This window comes from Sciurus carolinensis, chromosome 4 (assembly GCF_902686445.1).
Source record: "Sciurus carolinensis chromosome 4, mSciCar1.2, whole genome shotgun sequence".
Taxonomy (NCBI): domain Eukaryota; kingdom Metazoa; phylum Chordata; class Mammalia; order Rodentia; family Sciuridae; genus Sciurus; species Sciurus carolinensis.
Window position 1 is genome coordinate 70,156,989 of NC_062216.1, and position 13,153 is coordinate 70,170,141.

Here is a 13,153-nt window from a genome sequence, read left to right on the forward strand (position 1 = left end):
TCAATACTCTACCATCTAACTAGTTTTTGCTAATCTGAGTGGAAAAACATTATCTCACTATTTTATTAAGTTTTTCTGTGATTACTAATGGGCATTTTTTCAAATGTATGACAGTTCCAGTCTCCTTGAATTGCTGAATCACTAGTTTATATTCTTTGCCTAGTTTTCTATTGGCTTTTTCTTGAGTCGCAAGAGTAATTTGACAGTTTGCTTTCATACATGTAAATATCTTCCAGTTAGTAACTTGTCTTTTAGATGTCATTATGATGTATTTTTTTCACGTTTAAAATTAAGTCAAACCAGTATGTCTTGGTCTTGTGTGTGTGTGTGTGTGTGTGTGCGCACATGGGTCTTTAAGAAGCCTTCTCCAACATGAGGTCATAGATTAATCTTTTTTTTTCCTTATAGTTTTAGAGGGTTTTTGAATGTCAAATTTTAAAATTACCTGGACTTTATTTTGTTAAGTATTAGGTATAAATTCAGTTTTGTTTTCATGTGGGTGAAAGAGTTCCCAGCACTATTTTTGAGAGTCTGTTCCTGGCCAGACATGGTGGTGCACCTGTAGTCTTAGGTACTCAGGAGGCTGAGGTGGGAGGAACACTTGAGCCTAGAGGTTCGAGACCGTGGGCAACATAGCAAGACCTCATCTCAAAAAAATAAATGAATAAAAATAAAGAGTATATTCCTTCCATGACCTGTGATCATCGTTGTCACTCCCTCATACATCCACCTGTGCCGGTCTATGGACTGTCTGAGGGCTCTGTATTCCACGTCAGTGTCTTACTGTGACTTTGCAACTGAAGGTCTCAGTGAGTACTTCCTCTTGTTCATTTTTATGGTTGTCTGTGCTATCGGTACGCCTTTGTTTGGTCATATAAATTTTGGAATCAGTTGGTTTTAGGAAAATTCTGTCACAAAATTTTTAATCACATGCATTTCTTCATTTAGTCATTCAATAAATATTTTTTGAGTATGGCATGTATATCCCAGGCTAGCATAAGAACTTTAGAGCTATTATAAGAACTGTGAATATGAAGCAAGAAGCTCAAAATAAAGTCCTTATCTTTGTGGAATTTAGTCTGTTAAGACAGTGGTCAGTGGTCAGAAGAAAGGATCTGGGGAATGGAGACTGGAGGGAGATGTGATGCTTTGTTCAGGATGAACAGGAAGGACTCTGAGGTGGTACCATCATACAGAGGCAGGAGAGTGAGCTCTACTGCTCTCTGGAAGAACCTTCCAATAGACAGTGCAAAGGCCCCAGAAGAGACTGGAGAAGGAAACTGGATGGGAGTGGGGAGATTGTGTGGGCATCCCACCTAGCGGCCTGTGCTAAGGTCTTGGTCTGTTACCCAAGTAGGTTGGGAAGGCTGTAGAAGTTTTGAGCAGAATGACTTATTCATTCAGTAGCCAGTAGCCTCACCCTGGTTGCTGTGTGGACAATGGGCTGTAGGGGGCGCTGTAGGAACACAAAGCTGGAGGCAGCCAAGACTAAAGCAGCAGCTGTATCATTTGAAGAAACAACCAGGAACATTAGCAGGTCAAAGACCCCCCCAGTGATAGACCGAGGAACCTGGACACTGAGTTCCTAGATTCACTTGGAGAAGAACTGTTCTCTTCCCATCTGTGAACATCATAGATCATTTTCCTGGGTCTTTTATCCAATGGTGTTTTGTCATTTTCTTTGTAATGTTTTACCTGCATTTTTTTTTTTTTTTAAGAGGAGTTTTAGGTTTATGACAAGATTGGGAAGAATGTACAGAGATGTCCCATGTATCACATGCCTCCATGTGCACAGCTCCCCACCATCACATGCCTTACCAGAGCAGTACATTTGAAACAATAATAAATCATGGACACATCAGTTATCTAAAATTTTAGTTTACATTAGGGTTTACTTGGTGTGCATACTGAGGGTTTGGACAAATGTGACTTGCATCCACCATTATAGTGTCATACAGAACATTTTCAGTGCCCTAAAAATTCTCTGTGCTCTGTGTGTTTACCTTCTCTTGTCTTCCCTGGTTGTCAGGTTTAATCCTAGGCCTGGCAGGGAGAAGGGACACTCACTCAACTTCATTCTCATACACAGCTTCCTCGTTAATGCTTTTTAACTAAATTATCTTCCCATTAAAGGCCTGTTTCCCTGGCATCTTTATTTTGACTATTGTGTTAGCTTCTCATTCCTGTTACAAAATGCCTGAAATAAACAACTTGTAAGCCAAAATAAACTTTTCCTCATGTTTTAGAGGTTTCAGTCCATAGTTGGTTGACTTTGTTGCTTTTGGGCCAGTGGAGAGGCAACACATCATGGTGGTAGTACATATGGAGGAAACGAGTCATCTTGTGGCCAGGAAGCAAAGAGTGTGAACAAGAGAACAAGAAGCTAGTGTTCCAACATTCCCTTCAAGGCATTCCCCCAGTGAACTAACTTCATTCCATTCGGCCCCACCTCCTAAAGTTTCCACCACTTCCCAAGATCGCCACAGTCTGGGGACATAGCCTTCAATACATGCATTCCTGGGGAACATTCCAGATTCAAACTATAGTTACTGTCTGATTTCTTACAGTGCTGTGTCATACCAAGCACATGACAGGCTCTCATTAGAGGAAGCACATAAAGTAAGATGTTCTAAGCCAGGGTACAGCAGGGCCTTTAATCCCAGGCTCATCTCGTGACTGACTGGGGTAGGAGATGCAATGTTGGTCTATACCATTTAGAATAAGTAAATGTTTTTTATATTATATGTACTTGCATGTATATTTTTGTATTTATACATAGTTGAATTTGTAAGTTAAATGTTTCTATTATGTATCTCCATTCTGTTAAGTAAAACTACAACTTTATTGAAATAGATCGAGGTGAACACTCAGGTATAATCATCTCCATAAGGATATTCTCACCAGCCTGGAAATCCAATAGGCCTTTGTGTTAGTCATCTTTCCATTACTGTAAGTAAATACCTAAGACAATCAACTTGTAAAGAGAAAAAGGTTTATTTGGCCCACAATTTTAGAAGTTTCAATTTATCGTTGGCCCCATCACTTTGGGCCTATGGTAAGGTGACATATCACGGCAGGAACTTGTGGAGGAAGAAAGCTTCACCTCATGGCCAAGAAGCAAAAAGAAGAGGGCAGGTTCCACAGTCTCCTTTGAGGGTGTGCACCCAATGGAGGGCAGGTTCCCAATGATCTATAACCTCCTTCTAGGCCCCACCTCTTAAAGGTCCCATCATCTCTCAATAGTACCACCCTGGGGATCAAGCCTTAACACATGAGCCTTCGGGTGACATTCCAGAGCCAAATTATTTCAGGCTCCTATAACTTACTACTACTCCTTAACTATTCACCTATCTTTCAGTGGGTTCCTATAAGTATAACTTTTGAGTCTACTCTTTAGCACCATATACATACACAATTTTATATATGTGGGAATAAATATCAAACTCAGAAAATTTGACTAACAGTTTCTCAGATTTTCTTTGTGTTTTATTTAATGATCCTGGAAGTTTTGAAGAACACTGGTCAGATATTTTGTTGGGGCTGTCTCTATTGGAATTTGGTATTTTCCTCAGACTGTAGTTGTGAGTTTCAGGAGGAAAGTTCATTTTCATTGCATCACATCAAGGATACATACTACAAACATGACTTATTCAACTATTGGTGTTGGCCTCATTTATGTGGGTAAGGTAGTTGCCAGGTTCCCCCGCAGTAAGGTTGCTCGTTTTTTCACCTTTTTCTACAACATTCTTTGCAAGGAAGTGGGTGCGTGCATTCAAGGAGTGAGGACTTGGGCTCCCCTTTTGAGAATGGAAACTGTTAAGTCCAGAGGAGCCTGAGGACACATGACAACTAAAATTATCCAGAATTCCCCTGAAGGCAAGGTTTGCTTCTTGTTCTGTTTATTTACGTATTCTTCCGGTCATTGGTATCAGTTGGACTTGTGAATGGTTGCTTCATACTGGGCTACAAATTTATATTACTTTAATACTTTTGTTGTTGCTCAGATTGTTCCACTTTAGCTACTGGGAGCTCTTTCATTTGGCCCCTGTCTTCTTCAACTTAGGTCATTTTTTTTTTATTTGTAGCACTTTCATACTTTCCATCAGTATAAGACACTCCAGGCTCATCTTGCATTATTTCGTACCCCCGTCTTTGAATCAGCCATTTCTCCAAAAAGCTATGCTTCCTTTTATTAGCGAATGGCATTACAATCAAGATCTGGGTGTCAGGTGGGCTCATTATTCTTGGAGTGTTATTTCTTTTAAGGCTTCTCAGCTGACTGAGCAAGAAAATATGTGTGTCTACTATCTCATGTGTTATGGTTTAAATGCTAGGTATCCCTCCTGAATTCATGAAGACGTAATGAGAGGAAGTTCAGAGGTAAAAAGATTGGCTTATGAGAGCCTAAAGCTAATCAGAGCATTAATCCACTAATAGGCATTAATTGCCTCTAGACAGGGAGAGCAATGGAGTTGGCCATCTATGGACTGAGACTGCTGAAACCGGAGCCCTAAATAAACTTTTCCTCCTCTAAAATTGTTCTTGTCATGTCTTCTGGTCACAGCAATGAAAAGGCTGACTAAACGCCATGTGTGTATTTCTGTATATGGCCAACTGTATCAACTAGATCCTCTTGTTTGATGTGTGTTGTAAACCAGCCTGTCCATTTAATAGGCTGCATGTGAAGACTCTGACCTAGCCATGTTAAGTCTTCCAAATCAGGAGGATAATATATCTCCCCAAGTACTGATGACTTTAATTTCTCTCCACAGTGTTTCACAATACTTACGTATTTTGTTAAAGTTGCCCATAATTATTTTGTTTGTGCCTGAGTATGTGGAATCTTCACGTGTCCACTTAAACTTTTACTTTCTAATTGTGCGTGCTGATTTTTAACAGTCTATTTACTTACATACTTATTTTGGTGCTGGGCACTGAACCAGAGCCTCTCACGTGCTAAGCACATACTACCGTTGAGCTATACCTACCTATTTATTTTTATGCGTAGTGATTTTGCTCACATTGTGTATTTTTAGTTTTAATTTTGGTCTGATAGTTGCTTGGTAGACTCCTTAGGGCTTTATACACTGACAAGCTGTTGTCTGAAAATAGATTGATATTTGTATTCCATTTGTTCTTTACCTTTGCATTGCCTAAGACCTACAGTACAATTACATAGAAGCAGTGAAAGAGCTTTCTTGCTGTGTTCTGAATTGAAGATCAGGATGTTAAGATACATTAAGATACATTAGCTACAGGTTTTTCATAGGTGCACTTTATTGGTGGGTGAAATTCTCTTACATCCCTAATTTGCTGAGTGCTTTTATCACCAATGATTATTAAATTCTGTGTAATTTTTCCCCGGATCTATTGAACTAATGGTGGTGATTTTCTCCTTTGTTTTGTTACATTAGGAGAAAACTCGAATGTGAATGACTGGTTTTCAAATGATAAACCAACCTTTCACACTTGGAATAAATCTGACTTGGTCATGATGTGTTATCATTTTAATATATTGTTGAATTTGGTTTGTTCTATTTTGTTAGGGATTTTGTATATTTATTTGTAAGAATGACATAGTTGTATTTTTTTGTTATTTCTCTGTCAAGTTTTGGAATCAAGTTTATTCTGTCATCATAAAATTAGTTAGGAGGCACTGCTCCTCAGGAACATTTGGGTAGGATTGGTGTTACTTGAAATGTTTAATAGAATTCACTAGTGAAACATCTGAACCTGTAGATTTCTTTGTGGGATATTTGTTTTGGTAATTATTTTAACTTTTTAAATAGATGTAGGGCCATTCTGTCATCTTGTGTCAGTTTTGGCAAGTTCAGACTTTTCAAACAATTTATCCCTTTTCTTGAAGTCAAATTTCTTGGTATAAAGTTATTTTTAAAGTTTGTGTATTATCTTTTTAATGTATGAAGGATATGTAGTGATACCCTCTCTTCTATTACTCATACTAGAATTTCATATTTTCTTTTTCTTAACATTCCTTGCTAAAGGTTTTTTGGTGTTATTAGTTTTTTCTTAAAAGCAGCCTTTCATTTGTTTTCTAATTCATTTCTTCTCTTATGTTATTTCTTTCCATCTACTTCTTTGGGACCTTATTTGCTTTCTTCCCCCCTCCCTAGTTTTTTTTTTTTTTTTTTTTTTTTTTTTTTTTTTTTTACAGATTGCATTTTTGTTCATTGTACACAAATTGGGTTCATCTTTCTTTCTATGGTTGTGCGTGTAGATTCATACCATTTGTGTAATCATACTTGTACATAGGGTAATGATGTCTGTCTCATTCAACCATTTTTCATAACCACCAATTCCCTCTACGTAATCTAAAGTGCCTCCATTTTTCTCTCACCCCCTACCCCCTTTCTATATCATCATCCACTTATCAGGGAAAACATTCAACCTTTGGTTTTTTGGAGTTGGCTTATTTCACTTAGCATAATATTTTCCAATTCCATCCTTTATCTGCAAATGCCATTTATGGCTGAATAATATTCCCATTGTGTGTTTATATAGCAGTTTCTTTATCCCTTCATCTGTTGAAGGGCGTTTAGGTTGGTTCCACAGTCTAGCTATTGTGAATTGAGCTGCTATACACATTGATATGGCTGCATTACTATAGTATGCTAATTGAAACGGGATGAATTTGATCTTCCTTCTTTTTAAATATAAGCTTTTAAAATGTAGTTCCTACACATAATGGGGGGTGGGAGGGGTTAGTGTTAGGGTTAGAGTTAGGGTTAGGGAGGGGGGCAAGAATGGAGGAAGGAAGGACTGTATAGAGGGAAAAGAGGGGTGGGAGGGGTGGGGGAGAAGGGGAAAAAATTACAGAATGAATCAAACAACATTACCCTATGTAAATTTATGATTACACGAATGGTATGCCTTTATGCCATGTACAAACAGAGAAACAACATGTATCCCATTTGTTTACAAAAAAAAAAAACAACTCTTAAGATTTCATCTCACTCCAATTAGAATGGCTATTATCAAGAACACAAACAATAATAGATGTTGGTGTGGATGTGGAGAAACAGGCACACCTTTACATTGCTGGTAGAGTTGCAAATTGGTGCAGCCACTCTGGAAAACAGTGTGGAGAATCCTCAGAAAACTTGGAATGGACCCACCTTTTGACCCAGTTATCCCACTCCTTGGTTTATACCCAAAGGACTTAAAATCGTCATACTACAGTAACGCAGTCATATCAATGTTTATAGAAGCTCAGTTCACAATAACTAGATTGTGGAACCAACCCAGATGCCCTTCAACAGATGAATGGATAAAGAAACTGTGGTACATATACACAATGGAGTATTATTCAGCCGTAAAGAAGAATAATATTATGGCATTTGCAAATAAATGAATGAAATTGGAGAATATCCTGCTAAGTGAAATAAGTCAATCCCCAAAAACCAAAGGCTGAATGTTTTCCCTGATAAGTGGACAATGATATATAATGGGGGTGGGGGGAGTGAGAGAAGAATGGAGGAACTTTGGATTATGTAGAAGGAAATGAGAGGGAGTGGGGTATGAAAAATGGTGGAATGAGACAGAAATCATTACCCTATGTACATGTATGATTACACAAATGGTATGAATCTACATTGTGTACAACTATGGACACAAGATGATGTACCCCATTTGTGTACAATGAATCAAAATGTAGTCTGTGAAAAATTTAAAAATAATTTTTAAAAAGTCAAAAAAAAGCTATTAAAAAATAAAATAAAATGTTCCTTCTAAGCACCTCTTTTAGCTCCATTTCACAAATTTTGATGCATTTTGTTTCACTATCATTTATTAGAAATATTTCCTAATTTTGCTTTTGTTCTTTGATTTATGTATTATTTATAAGTGTGTTATTTCATTTAACATGTTTGAGGATTTTCCAAGTGTCTGCCTGTTATTGATCTCTAATTAAATGGCAGGAGAGTTTCTGAATTTTTAAGTCAATAGGGACTTCTTTAATGGGCTGGCAAATGACCTATCTTGATGGACATTTCTTTTGTCCTTGGAAAGAGAATGTGTTCTGTAGTTATTGAACTTAGTGGTCTATAAATGTCAATTCAATGAAGTTAGTTAACAGCATTGTTCAGATACTTTCATCCTTACTGGTTCTTTGTTACCTGCTTAATTCATTACTGAGAGAGGGATGTATATTTCCAACCAAGGTTTGGCCTTGTCTGTTTCTCCCTTCAGTTCTGTCAATTTCACTTCATATATTTTGTTACTTTGTTTTTAAGGACATAAGCATTATGATTTTTATGTCTTCCTGATGAACTGGACCTTTTACGGTTACAAAATGTTTCTCTATAGCAGTATTCTTTCCTTTAAGCCTGTTTTGTATGACATTAATATAGTAAGTTTCTATTCCCTATGCTTACTGTTTACACTGGAGATCTTTCCATTCTTTCAAGTGCCTCTTTTATGTACATACAGTTGGATATTTTTTCCAAACCACTGGTCATTCCTGCCTATAGTCGTAGTGTTCGACTCATTTATAGCTAATATACTTATTGAATTGATTTGATTGACTCTACCATTTTTCTGTTTGTCTCATTTGATTTTAGTTCTGTTCCTCCTTTCTTGCCTTATTTTGGAATAATTGAATATTTTTTGTATTCTAATATTTCTGTTGGCTTGTTACCCTTACCTCTTCTTTATTATTATTTTAGTGACTGCCATAGGGATTATAATATGCATCCTTAAGTTATCAGTCTATTTAGAGGCTTGTCTCATTTTCACAGTGTTATTTATAATCATGTACACTACTGTTTCACTTGCCCTTTCCATATATTTATATGTTATAAACCCCATAACATAGTATCATAGTTTTTGCCTTAAGCAGTCTTTTTAAAGAAATCAGGGGGAGAAAGTATATAATGTATAAAATTACTTAAATTTACTTAAAATTTACAATTTCTAATAGGCTTTCTTTAATTCTAAATTTCTATCTGGTGTGATTTATTTTCAGCCTACTAACAATTTATCTTGGGTTTTTTTTGTTTTTTTTGTTTTTTTTTGTTTTGGTACCAGGAATTGAACTCAGAGTTACTTAACTACTGAGGCACATCCCCAGCCTTTTTTATATTTTATTTAGAGACCGGGTTTTGCTGAGACTGGCTTTGAACTTGCAATCCTCCTACCTCAGCCTCCCAAGTTGCTGAGATTACAGGCATGTGCCACTGTGCTCAGTCAATTTATCGTAGTTTTTATTTCACCTTCATTTTTTTTTTAAACAAAATAATTTTATTTTTTCCTTTCCCAAAATTCTATTAAATGTTTTATTTTTTCCAGATTTAGTGAGGTATAATTGATAAAAATTGCATACATTTAAGATACAAAATATGTTTTAATATGCACATACAATGCAAAATGATTACCAGTGAGTCTTTATGTAACTTAATTTGTGAATTCTTCTAGCTAGAGCACATGTTTTATCTATAGCCCTAAAAATACAGGTTTGTAATATAGAGGGCATTCAGTAAATTTTTAAAAATTTTTTAAATTTTTTAATTTGTTCTAATTAGTTATACATGACAGTAGAATGCATTTAGACATACTGTACACAAATGGAGCACAACTTCTCCTTCCTCTGGCTATACATGTTGCAGAGTCACACCAGTAGAGTAATCATACAAGTATATAGGGTAATAATGTCCATCTCATTCCACCATCCTTCCATCCTCCTGCCCCTTCCTCTTCCCTCACTACCCTCTGCGCAATCCACAGTTCCTTCATTATTCCCTACCCACCCCCCATTATGGATCAGCATCCGCTTATCAGATAAAACTTTCAGCCTTTGGTTGTTTGGGTTTGGTCTATTTCACTTAGCATGATATTCTCTAGTTCCATCCATTTACATGCAAATGCCATAATTTCATTCTTTTTATGGCTAAGTAATATTCCATTGTGTATATATACCACTTTCTTTATCCATTCATCTATTGAAGGGTATGTAGGTTGGTTCCATGGTTTAGCTATTATGAATTGAGCCACTATAAACATTGATGTGGTTGTGTGTCTATCGTATGCTGATTTTAAGTCCTTTGTGTATAGGCTGAGGAATGGGATAGCTGGGTCAAGTGGTGGTTCCATTCCATATTTTCTGAGGAATCTCCATACTGCTTTCCAGAGTAGTTGTACCAATTTGCAGTCCCACCAGCAATGTATTGAGTAGACCTTTTTCCCCACATCCTCGCCAACATTTATTATTGTTTGTATTCTTGATACTTGCCATTCTAACCAGAGTGAGATGAAATCTTAGAGCACTTTTGATTTGCATTCCTCTAATTGCTAGAGATGATGCACATTTTTTCATGTTTGATGATTGATTGTATTTCTTCTGTGAAGTGTCTGTTCAGTTCCTTAGCCCATTTATTGATTGGGTTATTATTTTTTTTTTTTTTGGTGTAAAGTTTTTGAGTTCTTTATATATCCTAGAGATTAGTGCTCTGAGGTGTGTTTGGCTCTCTTTTCATGTTATTGTTTCCTTTGCTGAGAAGTAGCTTTTTAGTTTGAATCCATCCTACTTATTGATTCTTAATTTTTCTTCTTTCATTCACCTTCATTTTGAAGTGTATTTTTCCTGTATATATAATTATATCTTTTTCACGTGTCATTCATTGTCTTCTGATTTTCATGGTCTATGAAAATCATCCTATAATTATTTCTTCCATTATTCTATAGTTGCTCACCCATATTTACGTATCACTTTTTGGTACCAGCTTTCAGTGTTTTCTTTAGTTTTCAGAAGTCTGAATGTGATCAATCCAAGTATGATCTTTATTTTTCTTTCTTGGGGTTTTCTGAGCTACTTGTACCAGAACACTTATGATAAACCAATTTGTACAACTTTTCATTTTATCTTCATATATTTCTAGTTCCCTAATATTTTGTTCTTTTCTCTTTCTAGAGCTCAGCTTACACATGTGTTGTACAGCTTGGTAATGTCTCACAGATCGAGGCTCTGTTCACTATTTTAAATTTATTTTTTTCTCTGTTCTTCAGGTAAGGTAATTTATATTAACATTCTTTGTCTTAAATGACCCATTCTTCTCTTATCTCCAATCTGATGTTAAGCTCATTCAGATATTGTATTTTTCAATTTTAGAATTGTTTTTTTTCCTCTTTCTCTATGGAGATTTTCAGTCTGTTTGTTAATTATGATCATGCCTTCTCTTAAAATCCTTAAGCATATATTCACTAGCTGCTTTAAAGTTCTTGCCTGCTAATTCCAACATGTAGGTTGGTTTCTAGTGACTGTTTTCTCTTGACCATGGGTTAGTTTGCCCTATTTCTTCTTGTGTGCAGTTTTTGTTGCTGTTTCTGACATAGACGACATAATGCATTGAGTCTGGATCATGTCATCTTCCTTTAAAGGGTATTGAACTTTGTTCTGGCCGTCAGTTAAATTTTCGGCAGATCCTTTTAGGCATTGTATGCCTCTGGCATGGCTCCCTCTTCATCTCCTAGTGCTATCGCCAGTGATCATGGTGGGCGCCTTACCTGTGTATGTGCTGCTTGGTTTAGGGCTAAATACCTGCAGTGAATGTTCATGACAACTTCTGCAACCTCCACTTCTCATACCTCCCTCTTTTCAGCTACTCTGCCCCAGAAATCCAGCTGCTTTCTCAGCTCAGTAAGAAAGATCGACACTCTGCCTGGGTCCCACCTCCCTGCTCTGCAGCTGTCAAGTACGCCTAAGTATGCAGAAAGCTGGGAGGACCATGGGATTCAACTTGTGAGTCTCCTTTCGCCCAAGGATCGTAGTCCTGCGCTACTCCATACTTGAAAGGACTGCCTAATATATTTTGTTCTATTTATAATTTTTGGCAGGAGGGCAAGTCTAGTACCCTAGAAGTGAAAAGTTATGTGATATTCAGTGTGAAGTGAGTTAAGATGTTAAAAAAAAGCCTGGCATGTGTGAGGTACTGGGTTTGATCCTCAGCACCACATAAAAATAAATAAAGAAAATAAATGTATTGTGTCTATCTACAACCAAAAAAAAAAAAAAAAAAAAAGTTTGGTATAAACAGTAAGTCTCTAAGCAAACATCTATAAATAATAATATTCAGTGGATTGCTAATCACATAGACAGGACAAAAGCTTGTCCTTTATATACTGGCAACCCTGACTGGTTAGATTGCCAAAGCCTCTAGCAGCCGGATATACATAAAGTATTGTAAAACTGACTATATACCATGCGCAAGAGTACGTACACACACACACACACGATATATTCACTTTGTTCTTCCCTTATTCTCTCCCATCTTTATCCCACCAATTGTTTGCAGTTAAACTTTAGCTTTCTTTTCCTCATGCCAGGGAGGACTTTATGGGAACAGAAAGGAACTCTTACGGTCTGCCGGTGGGAAACATTCAACCTGTTTCTCTTTTTCGAGGTTTAACTCTATTTCTATAAAGGGGCAAAGGTCTGTTTACTCCCAAAGGATCGTTTGGGTGCTGCCCTACCTACTTCTGTAAGTGTTCAGGTGTTGTGATCCAGGAACAAAATTAAGAAACACCTGCCCCATCACTTTTATTTCTGAAATACTATGGAGAGGTAAAACCTACCAGCTGAGGTCAAGTCATTTGTTTTCACAAAAAGTCTGAAGAGTACTTTAGAAACAGCAATAACCTGCTTTTGATAAGTCTGTTTCGCGTGACCAAAGAAATAAAGCATTTCTCCTGTGCTCCTGTATCCATCTGGTGACTCCCTTGCCCTACTCTGTAAAGTCGGGAGGACTTCGACACCCAGACTCTTAAAAGGGACATAATCACAACAAAATTCCCCGTGTAGACTTTGTCAGAAGTAATTTGAATGCCAATCAAAATACTGAATTCTTCCCCTGTCATTATTCAAAGGGCAAAGCGGGTGGGTAAAGTCAGGTAGTGACTAGGCTTGAGCGGATGTGAACTTGAACAGAGATGCAAATGTGTAGTAAGCATCTTTGTTTCCTGGTTTCTAGAGTTGGATGAAGGTTAAAGAAGGAATGTCGAGAATGCCAACCACAGAAAGAGAAGGTAGACTCTACCTTGGTGGCTGCTGTCACATCTCACGGGACAGTAACACTATGTGTTAAGTGCATTGGCTATAGTTTGGGATTTGAATGTCCCCAAAAGACCCTGGTGTTGAAGGCTC